The 22,459-nt window shown below is 36.0% G+C and overlaps 1 long non-coding RNA gene across 2 annotated transcripts; it reads right to left on the bottom strand.

The window, feature by feature from the left end:
- Nucleotides 1–4,387: 4,387 nt before the first annotated feature.
- On the bottom strand, nt 4,388–7,671 carry LOC108527896 (uncharacterized). 2 transcript variants are annotated; one of them, XR_001884974.1, is made up of 3 exons: nt 7,417–7,671; nt 6,272–6,295; nt 4,388–5,997 (listed from the first exon to the last, which is right to left on the bottom strand). It is a non-coding gene; the product is annotated as an uncharacterized LOC108527896 (long non-coding RNA). The 2 variants fall into 2 exon arrangements; XR_001884973.1 differs by lacking the exon at nt 6,272–6,295.
- Between the last annotated feature and the right edge of the window lie 14,788 nt (nt 7,672–22,459).

The following is a 22,459-nucleotide window of genomic DNA, read 5'->3' as shown; positions in this document are numbered from 1 at the left end:
GCTGTTTACCCTTTCTTATTTTAAATGAAGTATGTAGTTTTCTCCCAATAAATGTTTCTATTATAAGTTTAATAATGAACTTTATTTATAGTACACAGAGAAAGCACAGAAAATATTCCCATCTGCAACAGGCAACCAAAAAGCTCTATTTTGAGGAGCACAACAATGTTATTAATATCAGAATGAACTCCTAAACTTTTGCCAAAATGAAATCATTGATTTTCAAAGTTGCTTAAAGCCTAAAGTTAGATGGAAAATGTTTAAACTAAGTTTTGAAAATCAGAATAGTTCAATAAACTTCGTAGTGCACATTTTCAGTACCTTTTTCACAAACTAAGATATAACATTTGACCATTTGGCCTAATAGGTTAATTTTAAAGATAAGGACAAAAAAGTGCAGAGAGATGCAGGGCTTTTTCCAAAACCATGCATCTACTTGCAAGTAAAACAAAAGCCTCTTCTTTTCTCCAGGCCCACAGAACTATCTATGCAAGTAACAATTGATGTAAAGAGATGACACCCTAAATGAGAATGCAAGTAGATTAAAATATTTACTTAAAGATGTTTACTAAGCTTTTCTTTAGTACTTTCTGATATTTATCATGATTCTTTAAAACACAAAATTGATTGCATCATTCCTTTGATCAAAATCCTGTAGCAACCACCCCCACCCTACTTCACTTAGATGAGAAGACGGTCCTTAAAAGCCTTTGCGGAATCCCGCTCTTCTGTCCCTTATTACATGCTGACCACATCTCCCACCATTTGCCCCCCAGATGACTCTGCCTCAACTCTAGCTTCTTCAAATTTGCCAGGCATTTTTGGTCTCAGAGCCTTTGTGGTGCCCTCAGCTTGGGATGTTTTTCCTGAGATGTGCCCCTATTTATCTCCCTCATCTTCTTCATGTCTGTCCCCCAGCACTACTTCCAAACGTGGGAAATGAATGGACCCCTGCCCTGTGTTTGTTCTTTTAGAGGTGCCGGTTCTTCTTCCCATCTTGCTGAGTCCCACTCCCTACAGAGCAGAGTTTTCCAAGCCAAGGAGAAACACCTACCTGAAATTGGTAGCTCCTTTCTTGGCTACCAGGGGTGCCTGGCAAATATAAAGAGTGAGACTGCTCTGCTCAAGAACCACAGCATCCATTAGGCCTTCCTTGGTTATCTTATTTTAAATAATGCCACCATTTTCACCTAGATATCTTTTTTTCTCTTTCCTGTAGTAAATACTGCCTTTTAAGTTAGTGCATAATTTATTTATTAATTGTATCTTTCTTCTCTTGCTAGAATGTACGCTCCATGAGGTAGGGACTTTTGCCTACTTGTTCACTGCTGGGGCACATTGTTCCAAACAGTGCTTGGCACACACAGTATATGTTCAGTAATATTTGTTGGCTGAATGAATAAATGAATAAAGGGTAAAGATCTATCTTCTGTCTTCTGAACTGCTGTGAAAATGATGGAAATTCATCTGGAGATGTTGAATTGATTTCATTTCATTTTTCTTGCCCATAGAACCTATTCTAATGATTTGAATCTCCTCTCTTTTGGGATCCATCAAGTATTTTCAAAGTTTTAACAAAGTCGATCTTTAAAGTGTCAGAGTTTGATCCAAATCTAAACTGTTCAGAAAACTGAATATAAACAGCCACTTTCCCTTAGTTTTTGAACTGTAATTGAGAAGTTATAGATAAGAAAAACCTTCAGTTCAAAACAACTGTGCTTATCAGTTTATAAGGTCTGACTACATCTTTTGGGATGTCTGAAGTCATTATATTAAACCTAAAAAAAATTAGCTTCTCAAAGATGTGTGGACTATTTTCTGAAGCAACATTTTCTGTATAGTGTTTTCTAAATATTTTGTAGTTTGCTAAATATTTACCACTGTGGCCTAAACAGGATAATTTAATTTAAGGGATCTAGATTTTTTAGAGAGTTATTAAATGGGAAGTAGCTTTTTTTTTTTTTTTTTTTTTTTAAACGTAGTCTCGCTCTTGTTGCCCAGACTGGAGTGCAGTGGCAATGGCATAATCTTGGCTCATTGCAACTTCCACCTCCTGGGTTCCAGCGATTCTCCTGCCTCAGCCTCCTGAGTAACTGGGATTATAGGCACCCACCACCACACCTGGCTAATTTTTGTAGTTTTAGTAGAGATGGGGTTTGCCATGTTGGCCAGGTTGGTCTCAAACTCCTGACCTTGGGTGATCCACCCACCTCAGCCTCCCAAAGTGCTGGGATTACAGGCGTGAGCCACGGCACCTGGCTGAGAACTAGATTTTTTAACAGTATTATTATACTTCTACAGTTTGCTGATTGTGTTTAATAAGAATTAGGTGCTTTCTGTGCTAGGTAGAGCAGGAAATTAAGAAATCATGGTACCTTGGAAGGCTAAGAACATCTACATCTAGTGATCTTTTCAAGTATTGACAGTAACTTAAAAACAAATATTGGCAAATGTCTTTCAAACACAACCTTTGTTTGTTTGTTTGGATGAATCTCACAAACATAATGTTAAACAACAACGACAACAAGCCAGACACAAAACAGTACAAACTGTGAGAGAAATTCCATGTCCTTGATGTTCCAAAACTTTCTAGTTAATTTATGTTTTTACAAGTCAAGATAGCAGTTACCTACTGGAAGGGGTTACTAGAGGTCTTTTGTGGGGTGCTGCTGACATTCTGTCTCTTTGGGTGCTGGTTACTTGGGTGTGTTTACATTGTGAAAATTCATCCAGCGGTTCACTTTTAGTCAAACACAAGCTTTAATATACCACTTTAATCAACAGAAATATTCACATTTTGTCATGACATTCTGAGTGCCTGGAATAGAATTTTTGAACTTTAGGAGACTTAGAGATTGTCTGAATCTAATCTCGTTCTTTTACTAGTACTCCAACTAATTTAAGACAGAAATAAATCAAGCAAATGAACATTAAATTATTTGTTTTTATTTTGATAGATTTAGGGGATACATAGAATGGAAAGTGAAATCCTATAATTCGCAGCGGCATGGATGAAGTGGAGGCCATTATCTTAAGTGAATAATTAAATGTTTTGATAGTAAAAAAATCAATGAATGACCTTCTATTTGGCTGTGATCATCAGTGTGGGAAGAAGAAGGCAGCATACCCGGGACCAGCACAAGCGCACAAATGGAGGTAGGAGTGCTGGAATGGTACTGACAAGTAAGAATAAGTACTCCAGTTTCATGGGAGTGTCAGGAAGAATTGGGGTCTGGATGAAAAGCAGGGGTTAATGACAATAGACCTTCACTTGTAGATTTAAGAGTCTGAATTTTATTGCTTAAGTAATGAGCTATGGATAATTTTGTAGTAATATGATTAGAGTTGTTTTCAAGAATATAAGGTTAGTGAGGTAAGTAGAAGATTAGATCAACATCTCGTGTGAAATGATTGGTGTTATGTGTAGTTATATTAAATTATTGGGATATATGGTCCAGGGAGAGAAAAGTCCACCTGACTTAAGTTATGGTAGTAGTGGAATGGAGAAGACAGAATGGAAAGAATAAATCCTTTGTGGGTGTATTTAAAGGAATATGACAAATATACATTTTAGCAACATCTCTTACATGATTGTAGCATGAAGAGAATCCAACTTCTGCTATTACGTTTGAATTAGAACCATGAGATGATCCATATAAATAAAGTGAGAAGGGGTCAGCTCAACATCTTTATGTTACTTTTCCACTTTGAAACCAGATTGATACTTTTTAAACTATTAAACACTCTAGGCCAGATGACCCAAATTCTCTGTCCTCAATCTTTACTGAAAGAGGAACTCACTTGCTATGTTGCAAACTACATTTTAAAAGTAAATAGAAAGCTAAAATGTTGTTGGAAACTAGATATCAATAGAAAAGTTAAGCAAAACAGATGTTATTGTCTTTATGTGAAATTATTGCTAAACAGGTAATGAAATAACTTAGAAGAGAAAGAGAAATGTAAATGATTCTGAGCACCATTTTGTACAGATGGTCATCTGAGCATTTGTATAGCAAGCAAGGCAAACTACAGATATAGCCACATTGTTTGTAAAGGGGATGATGATAAAAATATTGCAGAGTACTGTGAAATTTATAACATTTAAAGTCTTATTTAATTTTTCCTGATAATAGCTATGTGATTAAGGTATTATTTTCTAATTCATATACAGGAATGCAGAAAACTTTACAAATACGTTTTACATATTATTTCAGCAAAATATTTTCTTTTGAATATGTAACCCAAAATACTCTGCATTTCTAAGTTGTGATATTTATTCATTTTGGTCAAATTTCTTACCATAAGAACACATCTCTAATATAATAGTTCAAATCAATGGAAAACATGATTCAATTAACAACATTTTAATAAATGAATTGCAAGATTATATTTTTAAAAGTAAGTTTCATCTGTAGTTAGATTTTTTAAAAGTAATTTACACTCGATTTAAGGAGGACACTTTTCTCATTAAGATTCACTACTGTCAAATCCACAAGACAACGTGTTTTGGGAGGCTAGGTGTATTAAATTATATATAGTCACTTAGGGAATTGTTCAAGGAAATACTAATAGTCACAGTATAAGCCCATAGGTATTGTGGCAAGTACATCCATCATGTGAGAACAATTGTCATTAATAAAGCCTTATCGCCAACTACAAAGAGCTTTCGAAGCATTTTCCACTTGGATTATCGTCTTCCAGATTTCAAAGATTCACTTTCTGGCTTAAGAAATAAAAAAACAATAAATGTCAAAATCCAAAGTGTGCAGTTCTGAAACAAATGTTTAGGTCTGACTGATCCTTGCTATAAGAACATAAGCAAAAATAAGACATGTAGAAATGAGTTGAACTCTTCAAATACAGTAGATCAAATAGTCATTTAATGAAAGAAGGTATTTAAGAAAAGTGTAGCACCTTTTACCAAGAGCATTCATTGAGCACTTCACCTTATAAAAACCTTGTGACTGAGTTCTTGTCTCACCACATTGACCTTCTAGTTCTCCTATGTTATCATTTAAACTTTTACAAGTTTTATTCAGGCCTTCCCAGAATAATTGGAAGATTTCTGATTGTAAGAAATATGCATTAAATTTCTTTGAACATGAAGATTGTGTAGCAGAGTAATCATTTGATAAATACACTTAATGCAACTTCTTTTTATCTATTTCAAAATTATTAAAGATTTTACTTGAATTACTAGCTAACATCCAAATACTATCTTTGTACTAGGCACTGTGTTAAGTGTTTGGTGTGGGTTACCTAATTTATTTTTTAAAATATAGCTATTCATGAAATAATTCTACTAACAATATTGTTCGTATTCCCCATGAAAAGTAAGACATATAATTCGAGTAACTTATTTAGAACCCCACAGTTATTTAGGCAGAGAGACCATTTTAAATTCTGGAAATTGGATGCCAGAGCGTTATTATAGCTTTATACCTAGTCCACTCTTTCTTAATCAAGGCCTTAGCTTTCACATACATGAGGTTTGTGAATTCAGCTAATATTATAATTCAGCAAAGTGCAAAATGCATCTCTGGAATTAGTTTTCTGTGTGCTCAGCAGCATAGCTACAAGTAATAAGGGACTGTTCGGTACACCCAGACAAGGATTCTGAATTTCATCCTGTGCTTTGAAGCCCATAGGGCCTGGCTTTCCTGTCTGCAATTTCATTACTAGGCCTGTCAGATGTAGCTGTTCTACTTGGTGGGCCTACCATTCCTCATCCTATTTAAGCGGATCTATGGCAACAGCCACCTATTCTCTGGACTTCATCTTCAGGAGGCCCAGGTTCCAGCCGGTCACTGCTTGTGGTTATTTAAAGATTCTTTGTCATTGACCACCACTTTTATATCTCTGAACATGGGTAGGAGTCTCAGCACTTTTCGCTCCATTTAGTTCAAAATATTTACATTCCTCTGAGTCTGTATTTTAAATCTGATTTTGGGTAACTTAGGGGTCTTCGGTTGCAAGAAACAGAAAATGACTGAGAAACTGAAAAGAGAAGTAATAAAATAAGAGAAATGAGATGTGAGATTTTTATTGGAAGGATATTGGGGTATCTCACAAAATTCAAGCAAAAGCATGTTTTTAAAGACAAGGATACAGGGTCTCCTGTTATCTCCTCAATAGTAACATGTGGCTTTTCTACTTAGTTTCTTCCTATTAGATAACTCAAATCTTATTTAAATCTCAATCTTTTACCCTGGTCATCACTGATAATACTGAAATTTCAAGGACAAAGGATCTGTTACTGCATATAACTCACTTTAGTGGTCCAAGGGGTGCAAGCCTGTTGAAAAGCAAAGAAAGAAATGTACTCACATAAGAAACAATAGCTACCTAAATTCCCACACCATACTTTCTTTTTAAAAATATGCAATTTATAAAATGGCCTCCCTGAACATAATTCTTTTCTACATGTGATCTTAAATGGGCTTTTCCCTCTCAATGGGAGAGAACCCAAAGTCATGTCCAAATGCTAAACATAAAAATGATGTCACTGTTCTTTGTGTCTGATATCTCTGAGTGGCATCTATTTTCCTCTACTTCTGTTACGGTTCTCTTTTGAGATTGTATAAAACATAGGTGAGCCACATACGTAACCCTCACTATTATCTCCTGCGTACAAGAGAAGAGAAAAAATAGAAATATTTTAATACATATCATATATAATGGTAACAACAAGCACGTCAATACCCTCATGCATATATTGCAATATTTCACTTATTGCTGTGACAGGAAAAGGGAGGCTCAGTGGCTTTTACTTTTACTTGGTATTATATCAGCCTTTACTCTATGTACCAGGAAGCCAGTGTGGGAATTCTGCAATACACTGTGATAGTGATTCAAACCATGAATAAAGAAAATATGAAGATATCCACAGAGTGGGGATTGGGTCACACGGAACTGACTGTGAGATTAATTTACTTTGAATTCTGTTTACCACCTAACCCTCATAAGCCCTTAATATTATTAAAAGTTTTGGCCCGGATGCTCATGAATAGTGTTTTGTTGGAACCAATGCATGAACATTATAACTAGCTCTCCTTTTCAGGTGCACAGTTACCTAGGAAAGTACCCGTAATTATCTGAGGAAGATTAGGGAGTAGCCCATATTACATGTAGCCAATGAATAAAGGCAAATCAAACTCATGGATCAAAGGAGAACTAAGACTTATAATCAAACTGTTTTCTTACTATTGTTTGAGAATATTTTTCCCTTAGGGGACATACGCACTATTTGATATTAAGATTCAAATAAAATTTAGAGTTAGACACCCCATCCCAAACAAACAAACAAATAATTTCCTATAAAGATTTATATCCAGGAATACGACTCATTTTTTCGTACTCAACAGTTTTCTATTTATTTCTGCATCTGTTATAACACTATAGAAATCTTGGACTTACGATGGATCAAGAAGAAATGAAAAATATTATTAAAAAATTCATTGTCAAATTATCCAGCTGATGCAGGCTTATCCGAAATTGGAGTTCAGCCTGGGAGGATTCTTGGCTTCACTCAGGAAAGAATTCAAGCGCCAGCCAGCTGTGGAAGAAAGAAGTTTATCATAGCAACAGTTTACAGCAAAATAGCTGCTCTGTAGACAGAGTAGGGCTGGCCCAAAGGCAGAGTTCCCGGGAGTAGCGGTGTGCAGCCGTATCACTGTCCCACAGAGCAGTGCTGCCTCATAGGCAGAGTTGCCTGGAGTAGCGGTGTACAGCAAAGTGGCTGCTCCATAGTCAGAACAGACCAGAGCAGCAGCAGCAGCAGCAGCAGCAGCAGCAGCAGCAGCAGCAGTAGTAGCAGCGGCAGTGTATCCAAACAGAGCAGTCCAGAGGGGCAGTCCGGGTAGATTGCTGGCCAGCTATATTTATCCTTATTATTAATTGTATGCTAATTAAGGGGCTGGTTTTCAGAATTCTATAGGAAACAGGTGGGGAAATTCCTGAAACCATATAACTTCTGAATCGTTGTCATGGCATTTTTAAACAGTCACGTTTAAAAATAGCGCTGGTGGTCATTAATCAGTGAAGGCAACCGGAGGTTGCTGCTGACGCCATCTGCTAGTTTCTGCTTGTTTCTTTATTGTATTCTGCTTTGATCAATAGGGTCATGATTGAGCTCCTTGCTGATTTCTTACCTCATTTCGATACTTTGACACTTAATAAAACTGGTAACAAACATTTAACACGCTTGTTTGTGCTATGGATTTTTTTTTTTTTTTTTTTTTTTTTTTTTTTTTGAATTCAGGACCTTATTCTGCTAACCCAGCACCTTGGGCAGGCAGGTGGGTGGATCACGAGGGTCAAGAAGATCAAAGACCATCTCTGGCCAACCAACATGGTGAAACCCTGTCTCTACTAAAAATAAAAATAAAAAAATTAGCTCTGGGCTTGGTGGCGTGCACCTGTAGTCCCAGCTACTCGGCAGACTGAGGCAGGAGAATCACTTGAACCTGGGAGGTGGAGGTGGCAGTGAGCTGAGGTTATACCACTGCACTCTAGCCTGACGACAGAGTGAGACTCCATCTCAAAAAAAAAAAAAGGAATTCAGACTTTTAAAAACTGAAACATTAAATGAATCAAAATATGTCAAAAAATCCATGTGTTTTAATTAATATCTTTTCAATCATCCTGAGATGACTGAAGAACAAAATACTGTGTGATGATACTTGACAGGTTGATTGATTCAATAAATATGTACTTAAATATATAGGAATTACTATCAAGTATTTACTATAAGATATACCTTGGCTATGTGGCTACGTAATTTACTATACAAAAATACCAGTTGTTCAGGTTGTGGACAGTACTTAAGTTTGTAATACAGTTCTTGGGGTGTTAAACTCAAATTGTTTTCTTTTAACTAAATCATTCATTTTGAGAGGTGACTACGTGCTCAGGGATTGTAAACGCACCAATCAGCACTCTGTCAAAATGGACCAATCAGCTCTCAGGAAAATGGACCAATCAGCAGGATGTGGGTGGGGCCAGATAAGGGAATAAAAGTAGGCTGCCTGAGCCTGCAGTGGCAACCTGCTAGGGTCACCTATGTGCTGTGGAAGCTTTGTTCTTTCAGTCTTCACAATAAATCTTGCTGTTCCTCACTCTTTGGGTCTGTGCTGCCTTTATGAGCTATAACACTCACTGCTAAGGCCTGCAGCTTCACTCCTGAAGCCAGCGAGACCACGAACCCACCAGAAGGAAGAAACTCTGGACACATATGAACATCTGAAGGAACAAACTCCAGACACACCATCTTTAAGAACTGTAACACTCACCTTGAGGGTCCACGGCTTCATTCCATTCTTGAAGTCAGCGAGACGAAGAACCCACCAATTCTGGACACAATGTTCTTGCTTTATTTCTGTAGTTCTTAACTCTGATCTTAAAACAGTAGTTCTCAATACTGGATAAGTATCACCTGGGTACCTTTTAAACCCTGATATACTAGCTGGAACCCAGATAAATTAAATCAGAATGTGTTGGAGTGGAATCCAGGAATGTATATCCTAGGAAAATTATGAAAGGTTTCCGGGTTATTTATGATAAATCAAGGGACTGTGCTCCAGGCTTAAAGGTATAAAGTTAGTTATTAACACAGAACTAATGATCCACTTTGTTTTCCTCTGTTATGTCAAGTCTGCTGACACATTTCTAAGAATAATTGTAATATTGCTTAAGGAAAGTTAGTCCTCAACACTATGAGGTGGAACAAATCTGACGACTATGTCTCAAAGAAAATCTTACAGAAACAGAAACATGTATCTTGGAAGAATTAGTTGTAACCGCTAAATCTGAGCTTGCCCTCCCACACCTCCCCACCTCTGTTTTGTTAACTGGTAGCGTGAGTGAGATGGCAGCAGTCGGAAGATTTCAAAAGTGTTCTTTACCTTGAGGCTTAATAGGACACCTGCCAAGCAGGGTTGCTGCTTTTTTTGTTTCTTAGTCATTCACAGCAATGAGTAATTTTAATGTTCAGGTATGTATTTGGGATAAATATCTGAAGCTCCAGTATTTTCTATAGTAAAAAGCATTTTTCCTCAATATAGAAGTGTCTACTATGTAACAGAGGATACAGAAAACTATTGGTTCATGCGACCATATCAAGCCTCATTTAGCAATTTGCAATGCTTACAATATATCTGAAAATACTTTGTACGATATTGTCAATGAGACACAGAAAGTGTGTTATTTATGGATTATTCTTTTAGTGTCTTGTAATAGTAAACATTTGACAGATGGCTATAGATTGAATGGCTCAGATTATTCAATAATTGTTACTTTCTCATAGAAACAATATTAGGTGCGATGGCGAGGTTTCTAGATGTGATCAGAATGGTACTCCTTCATTCATCCTCCCCACCAAAATGGTGTCCAGATATCTGGAACCTGTGAATATGTTATATTGCAAAGCAAAAGGAAATTAAGGTTGCAAATGGAATTAAGATTGCTAATGCCCTGACTTTAAAATAAGGATTACCCTTGTTTTAGGTGAGCCCAATGTAATCACAGGAGTCCCTAAATGCAGAAGAGAGAGGCAGAAGAGTGTCCAAATGATGTGATGCAAGAAAGACTTGACTGGTCGTTTCTTGATTTGAAGTTGAATTAAGCCAAGGAATGTGAGTGGCCTCTAGTAGCTAAAATGGATTCTCCCCTAAAGCCTCCTGAAAGGAAGGTAGTCCTTAATTGTAGCCCAGTAAGATCAATTTCCAACTTCTGGCCTAAGCACAATAACATAATAAATTTGTGTTAAGTTAGTAAGTTTGTGTTAATTTGTTACAACAGCAATAGAAAACTAATACAGTAATACAGATATTAAAATATTTTTAATGTATGGTTTTAATGAGGTGTAATTTATAGCTTATAATTTATTTTATAATTTGTAGTCCAATGGGTTTTTGTTGTTGTTGTTGTTGTTTTTCCTGACAGATTCTCGCTCTGTTCCCCAAGCTGGAGTGTAGTGGCACAATCTTGGCTCACTGCAACATCCGTCTGCTAGGTTCAAGGGATTCTTGTGCCTCAGCCTTCCAAGTAGCTGGAATTACAGGTACACGTGACCACACCAAGCCATTTTTTTTGTATTTTTAGTAGAGACCAGGTTTCACAATGTTGGTCAAGTGACCTCAAGGGATCTGCCCACCTCAGCCTCCCAAAGTGCTGGGATTACAGACATGAGTCACTGCCCCTGGCCCCAGCCCAATGGGTTCTGATAAATATATACCCCTGAAAGCCACACTCATATCAAGATATAGAATATTTTATTACCTAAAAAATTCACTCATCAGTCATTTCCAACCAATTTTCTTTTCCAGGAAGCTGCTGCTTTGATTTCTACTGCCAGAGAATAATTTTGTTACAGTTTCATATCAATGGAATCATAATAGCATTTACTCCTGTGTTTGGTTCTTTTACTCTAGATCATGATTTGGGATTCATTCACATTGTTATGTGAATCAGTAATTGTCTCCTTTCTGTTGCTGAATAGTACAGATACTCCTCGGCTTATGATGGAGTTATATCCAGTAAACTCATCTTAAGTTGAAAAGAATGCATTTAATACACCTAGGCTATTGAACATCATCACTTAGGCTTGCCTATATTAAACATGCTCAGAACATTTACACCGGTCTACAGTTGGGTAACATCACCTAATACAAAGTATATTTTATAATAAATCATTGAATCTGTCTTGTAGTTTATTAAATACTGTACTGAAAGTGAAAAGCAGAATGGTTGTATGGGTACTCACCACTTAGGTACACAGCTGAAAGCATACTGCTCCTGAAGAATGTTTGAAGCATTGAATGAAAATTAATTGCTGAATGATAGGATGTGACAGTGACAGGGTCATTAATTTCTCTTTGAATGAGGCTTGAGAATAGCTGACAGAAGCCATCCAAACTTGATGGATTAGCAGGCATAGTGCTCTTCAGGAAGATACCAAATTTTGACTACAGTTTTCTTATTTTCATTATGTATTTCTCTATAGCAAACATGGGCACCTGTAACTGCCTGTCAATTATGAGTCCCTCATAATTGGCATCCATTTTGTCTAACACCCATAAGCCACTGCTGATACTAGCAAATGCCTCAGCTAGTTTCCTTGCTGTGAGCTTTCTTGGTTCCTTGGGCATAACTTCTTGAGCTTCAATTTCTTCTTTCTTCCTCTAGTTCAGTTAGCTCCTCACAGTAGAGCTCTTCAACTTCAGTGCAAACAAACTCATGAATATCCTCTTCATCAATATCCAATTCCAGTTGGTTACCAAGCACTAATATCTTGTTACTTATTGTTTCATCGACAGCAGAATCTATATATTAAAGCTTTTGAATATGTTCATATATGCATTCAAAACTTTCTTCCAAATGCCATTTATGCATTGCTGAGTGACTTCTTCCCATACTGCAACAATGTCCTAGATAACATTTATAATGTGTAAACATTTCCAAAACTCTAGGATCATTCAACCAGATTCAGTTGCTTCAACAGCCTGTTCAAACGTATGTTTTGAATGCTGCTATTGCACTTTGGTCCATTGGTTGAGTGTAATGATGTTCAACTTCAAATATATAACCTTTACTTCAGAATATATGTTACTGTTATGCTGTGGATACCCTGGAGCATTGTTTAAGATCAGAAGAATCGTAAATGAGATGTTGTTTTTCCTACAATAATATCTTGCCTGCGGAATAAAACAGTTCAAAAACCAGTCTTCAAACAAAGCTGTTGTCATCGGATGTATGCTTGCTCACATTTTTGAATGTTCTAGGGTTCTCTGAGTGGTAGATTAGAAAAGGCTTGAATTTGAACCCTATGACATTTCCCATTTCCATACCAAAGCAAAGTCAAACAATCTCTCAATGTCTTGAATCCTCTCACTGTCTTGGACTCTTGAGGAATGTGTGTATCCACTGGCATACACTTCCAAAATAAGCTTGTTTTATTGACGTAAAGTATTTGTTCTGGTAAGTATTTCTCATCCACAATTATTCTATGCTGCTCTTCCTTAAAAAGGTCAAAACCTTCAGTATCTGCACTTACTGCCTCACTGCTGACCTTCACATTATGAAAATTATAAGCTACTTGAAGCAATGGAACCACTATGACTTGCTATAGACATTTGCTTATAAGTAGGACCATCGGCACACTCTTTTACTGTATTGAAAGACATGCCTTACTCTGGATTGTCAGAAGGCTAAGAGTATACTGTATTAGTTCATTTTCATGCTGCTGATAAAGACATACCCAACACTGGGAAATTTACAAAAGAAAGAGGTTTAATGGACAGAAAGTGAAAGGCACATCTCACATGGTAGCAGACAAAAGAAGAGAACTTGTGCGGGAGAACTCCCCTTTATAAACCCATCAGATCTCATGAGACATATTCACTATTATGAGACTAGCTTAGGAAAGACAGACCCATATGATTCAATTACCTCCCACCAGATCCTTCCCACAACATGGGGGAATTGTGGGAGCTACAATTCAAGATGAGATTTGGGGGGGGCGGACACAGCCAAGCCAGCCATATCCTATATACTTCTGTTATCTAGTCTTCCATCCATGTAGCAAGTAATTTTTTTCTTATCATAGTTGGCCCAGCATTTTTCTTTGTGTTGTCGGTGGATTTAACTGATACTGATGATTTCACCGCATCACTGATCCACTTCTTGTTGTGGTGGCATGTGCCTGTAGTCCCAGCTACATGGGAGGCTGAGGCAGGGGAATCGCTTGAACCTGGGAGGTGGAGGTTGCAGTGAGCCAAGATAGGGCCACTGCACTCCAGCCTTATGACAGAGTGAGACTTCATCTCAAAAAAAAAAAAAAAGACCAACAAGATCATAGATTGCAAAAGTCCCAACTCATGTGTTCATGTGTGATGGCCATTATTGGTTTTCCAGCTTCATGCTGGGAAATTATCTCAAGTTTGTCTCAAGAGTAATTGCCTTCCTCTTATTCTTCCCACCAGAAGGAGGAGAAACAAATTGACATTTTGTAGACATGATCAGATGCAGAAACACAAAACACAATATCCAAAAACTGCTGGCAACTCAGGACACTGTAGAGTATTTGTAGCCTGCCCTTGTAATTGTGTCACTAACTGGGAGCTATAACTCATGGACACTACCTAGCATTACAAGAAAGAATATTGTACTGTATAATGCTAGCCTGGAAAAGATCAAAATTCAAAATTCTATTTATGGTTTCTACTTTTGTATCATGGTAAAGTTGAAAAATCCATCACAGAGCAAGGGCTGATGTGGTGAACTCTGATGTTAAATAATTGAACTAATCGCAATTGACAATTCTTGGCTCAGGTGAGTTGCAGCTTCTTGTCCCTAGGTATGCAGTTTCATCCAACCACTAATAAGTCACTATAGGAAGCCAGTCAGGCATGATCTCCACTCATATTTATCTAGCCTGTTTGGTATAGTAGAACAGGGTTGTTATTGGAAACAGAAATGCCTAGATCACATATCCACATGTGAAGAGGTAAATTTCCACCCTCATCTCAGATCATATCTAAAAATTAACTCAAGTGAATAATAGACTTAAACATAATATCTTTTTTTTTTTTTTTTTTTTTTTTTTTTTTTGAGACGGAGTCTCGCTCTGTCGCCCAGGATGGAGTGCAGCGGCCGGATCTCAGCTCACTGCAAACTCCACCTCCTGGGTTTACGCCATTCTCCTGCCTCAGCCTCCTGAGTAGCTGGGACTACAGGCGCCCGCCACCACGCCCGGCTAGTTTTTTTTTTTTTTTTTTTTTTTTGGAATTTTTTAGTAGAGACGGGGTTTCACCGTGTTAGCCAGGAAGGTCTCGATCTCCTGACCTCGTGATCCGTCCGTCTCGGCCTCCCAAAGTGCTGGGATTACAGGCTTGAGCCACCACACCCGGCCAAAATATCATTTCACACCCACTAGAATGGCTATAAACAATAAAACACACAAGAAAAAATTATTTTAGAGGATTTAGAAAATAGGAAACCTCAAACAATGTTGGTGACAATGTAAAATAGTACAGCCATTTTGGAAAACAGTTCATCATTTTCTCAAAAAGTTAAACATAAAACTACCATATGTCTCAATAATTCTACTAAGTGTATACCCAAGAGAAATTAAAAATATGTCTGTTCAAAGATGTGTGAATGTTTGTAGCAGCATTATTTTAATAGCAAAAGTGAGGGAAAAGTGAAATACCCATCAACTAATGAATGAATGAACAAAATGTCCTATACTCATACAATGGAATGCTATTCAGCAATGAAAAGTGATGAATTATTGATGCATGTTAATAGCAGCATTATTTTAATAGCAAAAGTGAGGGAAAACTGAAATACCCATCAACTAATGAATGAATGAACAAAATGTGCTATACTCATACAATGGAATGCTATTCAGCAATGAAAAGTGATGAATTATTAATGCATGTTACATCATGGGGGAAACGTAAAACACTACATTAAATGAAAGAAGTCAGACGCAGGAGGCCACATAAGACTGCATTCATATGAAATGCCCAAAAAAGGCAAATTTGTCAAGAGAGAAAGTTGATAGTGGTTGTCTGAGACTGTGGTTGAAAATAAGAACAAATCTACATAAACATGAGTAATCTTATTAGAGGAAAGACAATGTTCTAAAACTGATTTATGGTGATGGTTGTTAAATTTTATTTCAGTAAAATTCAAAACCATTGAATCATTCACTTGATTTTTTTGATATTTAAAACACTCCTCAAGAAAACTGTTAAAAAAATGAAAAAAAGAACATCTGGGTTCAAAGGTTAATTCCTTGTTTTACTAACATCTATCTTTGGGCACGTTTGAAATAGTAAAATCCGTATCTACATCATACAGTTGGATGAGGTTGACATAAGATAAATATGTCATGGACCTAGAACAGAATGGAAGTTTAATTAGTAATAATTATTATTGTTTGCAATACTATGAAATTATTTTTCTTTCCACCTTCTGTTCACAACTCTGAGGTCTCTAAAGTTCTGATTAAACATTAATAAAGTAACTGGTAGACAATATACACTCAGAAAGGTATTTGCTGGTTATTTTAAGCTAAGCTTATAGAATTTAAAACAACTGAAAGAAAACTAAAGGTGTAAGAATTTTGTGTGATATCTACTTTTATCCTAGGATAGCCTATGTGCTAGTCCTCTCTGGAAGAGAAGAGTTGGAGCAGTGGGATTGATGAGATCTACATGAGGATCTGCCCTTGAGGTTAGATGGCACCTCAAAGTCTCCTCTTAAATCTTTTTACCTGGCCAGCACTGAGCAAATAGGAGTAAGTATAGTAGACCAATATGTGTAAAATCTAATTCAATTACATATGTTAATTTAATTAAAAGTTTTAAAATAGGTGATCATTTCCTTTAGCTGAGAAGAGATGATTATATAATCTATAAAAGAATGAACTTTCACTTATAAAACAGGTTTTAAATATTTTACATTTTGAATCATGAGAAAACATTAGTTCACATTAGTTCAATTGTATTGTCTGAATTTTCCATACCTGCTACAATATAAACCTAGTTTTTAAAACTACACTTAGAGATTTGTATGGGAATATATTAATATATTCTTCCTCAGGTCTTTCCTAAACAGATTTTTTTTCTTTAGCTTTCAACCTCTACTTTTAGGAGGTTTTCACAACCATCATTGGCGCACTGTTCATTGAATGACAATCCTCCTGTTATTAAACTGTTTATTTTGAATCTCCAATATTCTTTAGTGGCCTTCAGTGGATTGCTTTGCCTGTATTATAGGCTTCTAGTCTGGATATATATTTACTAATGTGCTAAATGGCACATTATTTTTCAGAATTTTCCTAAGCCATCAAATCTGTTAGCATTCCTCAGGGTCACACTTGATTTTTCTGCCTTCTGCCATCTCTTTTCTAATATGGCACCATAAAATATAAGCTGCAAAGTACTTTATTTCTTGCACTAATTAAAAATTTATTGTAAATCCCACATCTTCTAAGATTCTCCCACCACTCCCCGTCACACCACAAATAATCAGTCAAATGTATAAAGTGTTTCTTCTGAGGTCCTGTTCTTTATGGATCTAATATTTATTGAGATTATTATGTGAAAGATATTAGGCTGAGCATATTGACTGCATTATCACATTTTTCTCGCAATAATTTTGGGAAGTAGGAATGTTACTAACTTCATTTTATGATAAGGAAGTGGAGACTAACAAGAATAAGCAACATGTACCTATAATATCGTTTTTGAAATGTGACTTTATTATCTTTAATATGAGAACCACACTATCAACACAAAATAAACTGCCTAATTGCTCTTACAGGATGTTCTTGACTAAGTTCTCAGCCTCTGCTGGTTTAAACAAAAAATCTTCTGTGGTTAGATACAAGACAGAAAAAGCCAGAAATAATGGAATTCAGTAACCTCTGGGATGTTGAGACAGAGATATTTCCTTGAGGGGGTTCATTCAAAGAATAGGTTGGTAAATTGTCAGATATCCAAATTCAGGGTGTTGACTCAAGCATGAGTGAAGAAAAAGTATCAAGTGTCACTTGTTATATATTGGGGAGAAAGAGTTGGGTAGGTTGCAAACCTCAAACTGAAAGAGACAGAACAGACTCTCACAGACAAGTGCCAAGACTAATTTTTCTCTGCATGCCTGTATTTAACACAAGTGAAAAGTTGTCAAGTGGCTACTGCTCTCCAGGGTGAGGACTGGTTTCACTGATGGCAGCAGTGTTTGCAGTAAAGGTATCACTGAAAAGGATCCAAAGTTCTCACAACTTGTTCCAATTTTTCATCCACGTAGGCTCCAAGTTTCAAATTTTCAATCAGTTTTTTGATGCTCTTTTCTAAAAGACCTCCAGTTTAACTCAAAGAATATTCAAGAAAACAATAGCTTGAAGGACACCAAATACTTGTGATTATTCAGTTTCAATATAAAAAAAAATTCGTCTTAGCTCTTCATTGGTTTGAATTATTTACAATCAGTTTGAATCAGTTAGAGCCAGTATCCAAACATGAAAAGAAAGTATCTATTTTGAACTTTCTTAACAGCTTTTTATTCCAATAGTTTTGAACCAACTTCAAACACTTCAATGCAGTTTGAATCAATTAGCATGTACCTAAGAACGCTTGATAAATAAGAAGTTGATAGGTTCTATGAACTGCATTACTGATTTATTTCTCTAGTATCCTAACTAGGTATATTATCCCACCACTCTAATTCACAGTGCAAGTTATTTATCAAGTTAGTTTCTTTAAGCTGCATTATTCATTAAGGGCATATTAGGTACCAGCTACTTTGCTAGGTGCGTGTAACAGTTTTTTCCCCAAACATCAGCTTTGATTCCTCATAGGATTTAGAACTAAAATACAAACTCATTGGCTCATCAAATTTTTGTCACATTCTGAATTTGGTCTTTATTTTCTTGTAGTTTTATATAAAACTCTTTATGATTTCTGTCTATTCTGACCTATTATTTACTCTTTAAACACACTTGAACTATATTGCCTTTGAACTCATGATTCGATTAGAATGGAAGGCCATTCTGTAAGTATTTGCCCTGCCAAAGTTGTTCTTGATGAAGAGAATATTTATTGTATATTTAGTTGCCTACCGTTGATTCCCCCTTCTTTTACTAGTATATCCAGATTTCATTTCAGGGAAGCACTACCTATGTTATTCTTAATCCGGCTCCTACCATAATAATTGGTTCGTGGATAAGCTTATGACCCGATCAGAGTAATTAAAAAGTAATTCATAGGCTGGAGGGAAAAGTATTCCATTTTACTCTTGATTGAACCTGGAAGAATATGGTTAGTGTTACTCTGAATAAGAAAAGAGTCTAGCCAAGGAGGAGTAGATAGATGAAGAAAAAAAAAATCCTGATGTCAGTATTTAATCCTTTAATCAAATATTTTCCACTATGAGAGGCAGTATTTTATCCTTTTCCCCAAAGACAATTTACATTGAATTTTCTTTTATCTGTATTTGCCTCATCTGTTTATTTCATTCTGTACTTCTATAGAGATAAGAGTTTAGGGCACGACCTATGCATGGCATCTTATATGTTCTGCTCCTTCTTTTAAAATTTGTCTCCTCATCCACTAAAACAAATTCATTGGGAAATTTAGAATATGCTGTTTTCATGGGGATAATAGCTGTTTAAATGTATATGATATCTATTTTAAAGAAAGCAAATACATATAACAATGTATTTTGCATCTTTCCTAATAAGAAAATACAGATGTGTATGTGTGTGTATGTGTATGTGTGTGTGTGTATGTGTGTGTATGTGTGTGCTTTAAAATGGTCAGTTGGTCTAAGAGGTTTCCTTTTAACTCTACATACAAGTGCAAATCCAGTTAATTCTATTATTGACTACAAGAACAATGAAGACACATTTGTAAATGGATTCTATGTCCCACTGTGTCTAAAGCACTTTAAGAATGTCTCGTAGCTCTCAGAATCTTCGCTGACCTCAGATCAATGCTAAAGGTGATCTTTACCTTATGTCCACATTTCCACCAGTGATGTCACAGTCTCTCTGCTGGGCCACCAAAAGAATGCCAGGGGAGAGAGTAGTTACTGGTAACTCTTTTCTCCTACTGTGTATCAAAATGGACAGCATTAAGGTGTCATCTACAAACAGATCATCTTCCATGCAACAACCAGAGACTGATTTGCTGGGATAGTGTATTTCATCCACTAAAAAGAAATACTGTAATACATGAATTTTTAAAATACACTGTTTTCTTTTGATATTTATTTGAAAATTTCCAAACAGATAATTGCAAAGCAAGAGTATAAAGACTTTTAAACTTTTCGATTGTGTATGTGATAAAACATACAGCTTTCCTGAATCATTCCAGTAAATTTTCCTAAAATCCTTCTTTTACTTTGGAGCAAAATTGTCAGGGAAAAGTGTTCCTGATTAAAAAATAACTTACTGATGTTATGTGGCCTTTTTATGTTATATATGTTTTATATGTTAATAGGTTATATGGCCATTCTGTTATTAGCCATTCTTGTGTGTGTGTGTGTGTGTGTGTGTGTGTGCATGCTTGTATGTAGTTGAGCTAAGTGTAGAAAACCTGTGTTTAAGATTTTTTTGACTTACAAACTCATTAATATTGTCATTAAAATGAAAAAAAAGGTTTTCTACTGAAACCTGGGTCATTTCTCTGACCACTGGTTTCTGAACAAAGAAACCTCATTGAACATGGAGTATCCAGAATTGTCATCTTTTGACTCTTATACATTTCAACTCCTGAAGGCAGGATTTATAAAGTCACTTAAATTAACACCTCACTGCTTTGTATAACCTACAGGGTCAGTTTCTAAATTTAATCCTTATGTAATTGACATTTATAAGTAGCTTTCATTTTAAAGTTTAGAAGATACCTCCTCTAAACATATATGGCCAAAGTTTGAAAATTTTACCTTTCTGTTGTTGTTTATTTGTCTTTAGAGACAAAGTTTCACTCTGTGGCCCAGGCTGGAGTACAGTGGCACAATCAGCTCTCTGCAGCCTTGAACACCTGGACTCAAGCAGTCCTTCCACCTCAGCCTCCCAAATGGCTGAGACTACAGGTGAGCACCATCTCATCCCTCACCCAGCTAATTTTAAATTTTATTTTATTTTTTCAATTTTGTATAGAGATGGGAGTCTCTCTATGTTGCCCAGTCTGGTCTCAAACTCTAGCCTAAAGCCATTCTCTTGTCTTGGCCTCCTAAAGTGCTGGGATTACAGACCTGAGCCACCCTACCCAGCTTGTTACTGTCTTCATTAAAACTTGCAAATTTCAGAGAAAAATATATTAATCAAGTCTCAGAATATCATCAAAATTATTAAGGCAAGCTGTCTTTCAAACTAAATTCCAAGAAAATTTTCCTTTAAACTACTTTGCTTTGTTTTCTTTGTAAACCTGTACAGCTTAATTAGAGTGTGTTTGACTAAACATCTGGATAAATGTCACATTTTCCCAAATTGGCCTATATGGATAAAAATGAAATCTGTTATTAGTATATTACACAATAAATAAGTCATATGTGGTTTTAAACAACAGCTGGGGGAAACATGCCTGTCATAAAAGCATCACATACATTACTTCTACTGCTTGGCTAGCAGATATTCAGACACCAGAGTTAAATATTTTTAAGTAGGTTCTCATGAGAACAGTTTATCCTGAGGTAGATAGATAAAAGAAGAACTAAATGGTGAAGAAAAACTAGTAATAATTATGTAACAAATTTGTAATTTTATAAAAATTAGTAATAAGTTTGTATTTACTATTTACGACTCTAAGTTTCTGTTTGCTGTTGAGTTCTGTTGAGGATTTGATGACATTAAGGAAACCATTTGCTTGTGGAATCGCTCTCATCCCTTCTGATATGCTAATCTCCTGGGAGAATTCTTCTTCTGAACATCTCTCATCTCCAGTCTAATAGCCCCAATAATATATATCACAGAGGATGGTTAGAAAAAAAAAATTGAGACAAGTATAAAAAACATCTACCACAGAGTCTGACTTCTGTCAAATTTTAGCTTATTATTTTATTTTTTCCTCTTTCTAACAAAAAAAATAGTGAAAGAATTGCTGGCTATTTGGAAAAGAGAAAAATCATATAATTTCAAGACTCTAAATTTAACAGTAATGAAGTAATTTTTTCTAGATTAATGGCTTCTGATTTTATGAATGTTTGAATTCATCAGTATTTATTGTTTTACTGCAAAATTCCCATGTCCTAGGTGTTTTAAGTAGAAAAATAAAATTTGATTCCCATGTTTTCTTTATAATATAATTTAATCAATGGAATTGCATTAAAATGGTACACAATTTTAGGCAAAAAATACAATAAATGTTAATGATATTGTTGTATGGAAGTAACATTAACTGGCCTGAAGATACTATCACTGAACATTTCGATTAGTTTAGCAAAGGGAATGAACATGAATGGGCTACCTTCTACGAACTACACTGTATGCTAGGTCTTGTGTAAGCAGTATCTCCTATTAATCCTTGTGGTAACTGTTTGTACTAGATGTTATTATATACACGGTAAGCCAAATACATCTTTTCTCTTTTCTTTCCCTTCTCTTCCCTTCCCTTTTCTCCCCTTCCTTCCTTCCTTCCTTCCTCCCTCCCTCCCTCCCTCCCTCCCTCCTTTCTTTTCTTTCTTTCTTTCTTTCTTTCTTTCTTTCTTTCTTTCTTTCTTTCTTTCTTTCTTTCTTTCTTTCTTTCTTTCTTCTTCTTCTTTCTTTCTCTCTCTCTCTCTCTCTCTCTCTCTCTCTCTTTCTTTCTTTCTTCTTCTTCTTTCTTTCTCTCTCTCTCTCTCTCTCTCTCTCTCTCTCTCTCTCTCTTTCTTTCTTTCTTTCTCTTTTTTTTTTTCTTTTTGAGATGGAGTCTCACTCTGTCGTCCAGGCTGGAGTGCAGTGGCACAATCT

This window comes from Rhinopithecus bieti, unplaced genomic scaffold (assembly GCF_001698545.2).
Source record: "Rhinopithecus bieti isolate Rb0 unplaced genomic scaffold, ASM169854v2 scaffold_4698, whole genome shotgun sequence".
NCBI lineage: Eukaryota > Metazoa > Chordata > Mammalia > Primates > Cercopithecidae > Rhinopithecus > Rhinopithecus bieti.
This window is presented reverse-complemented; position numbering and strand designations above follow the sequence as displayed.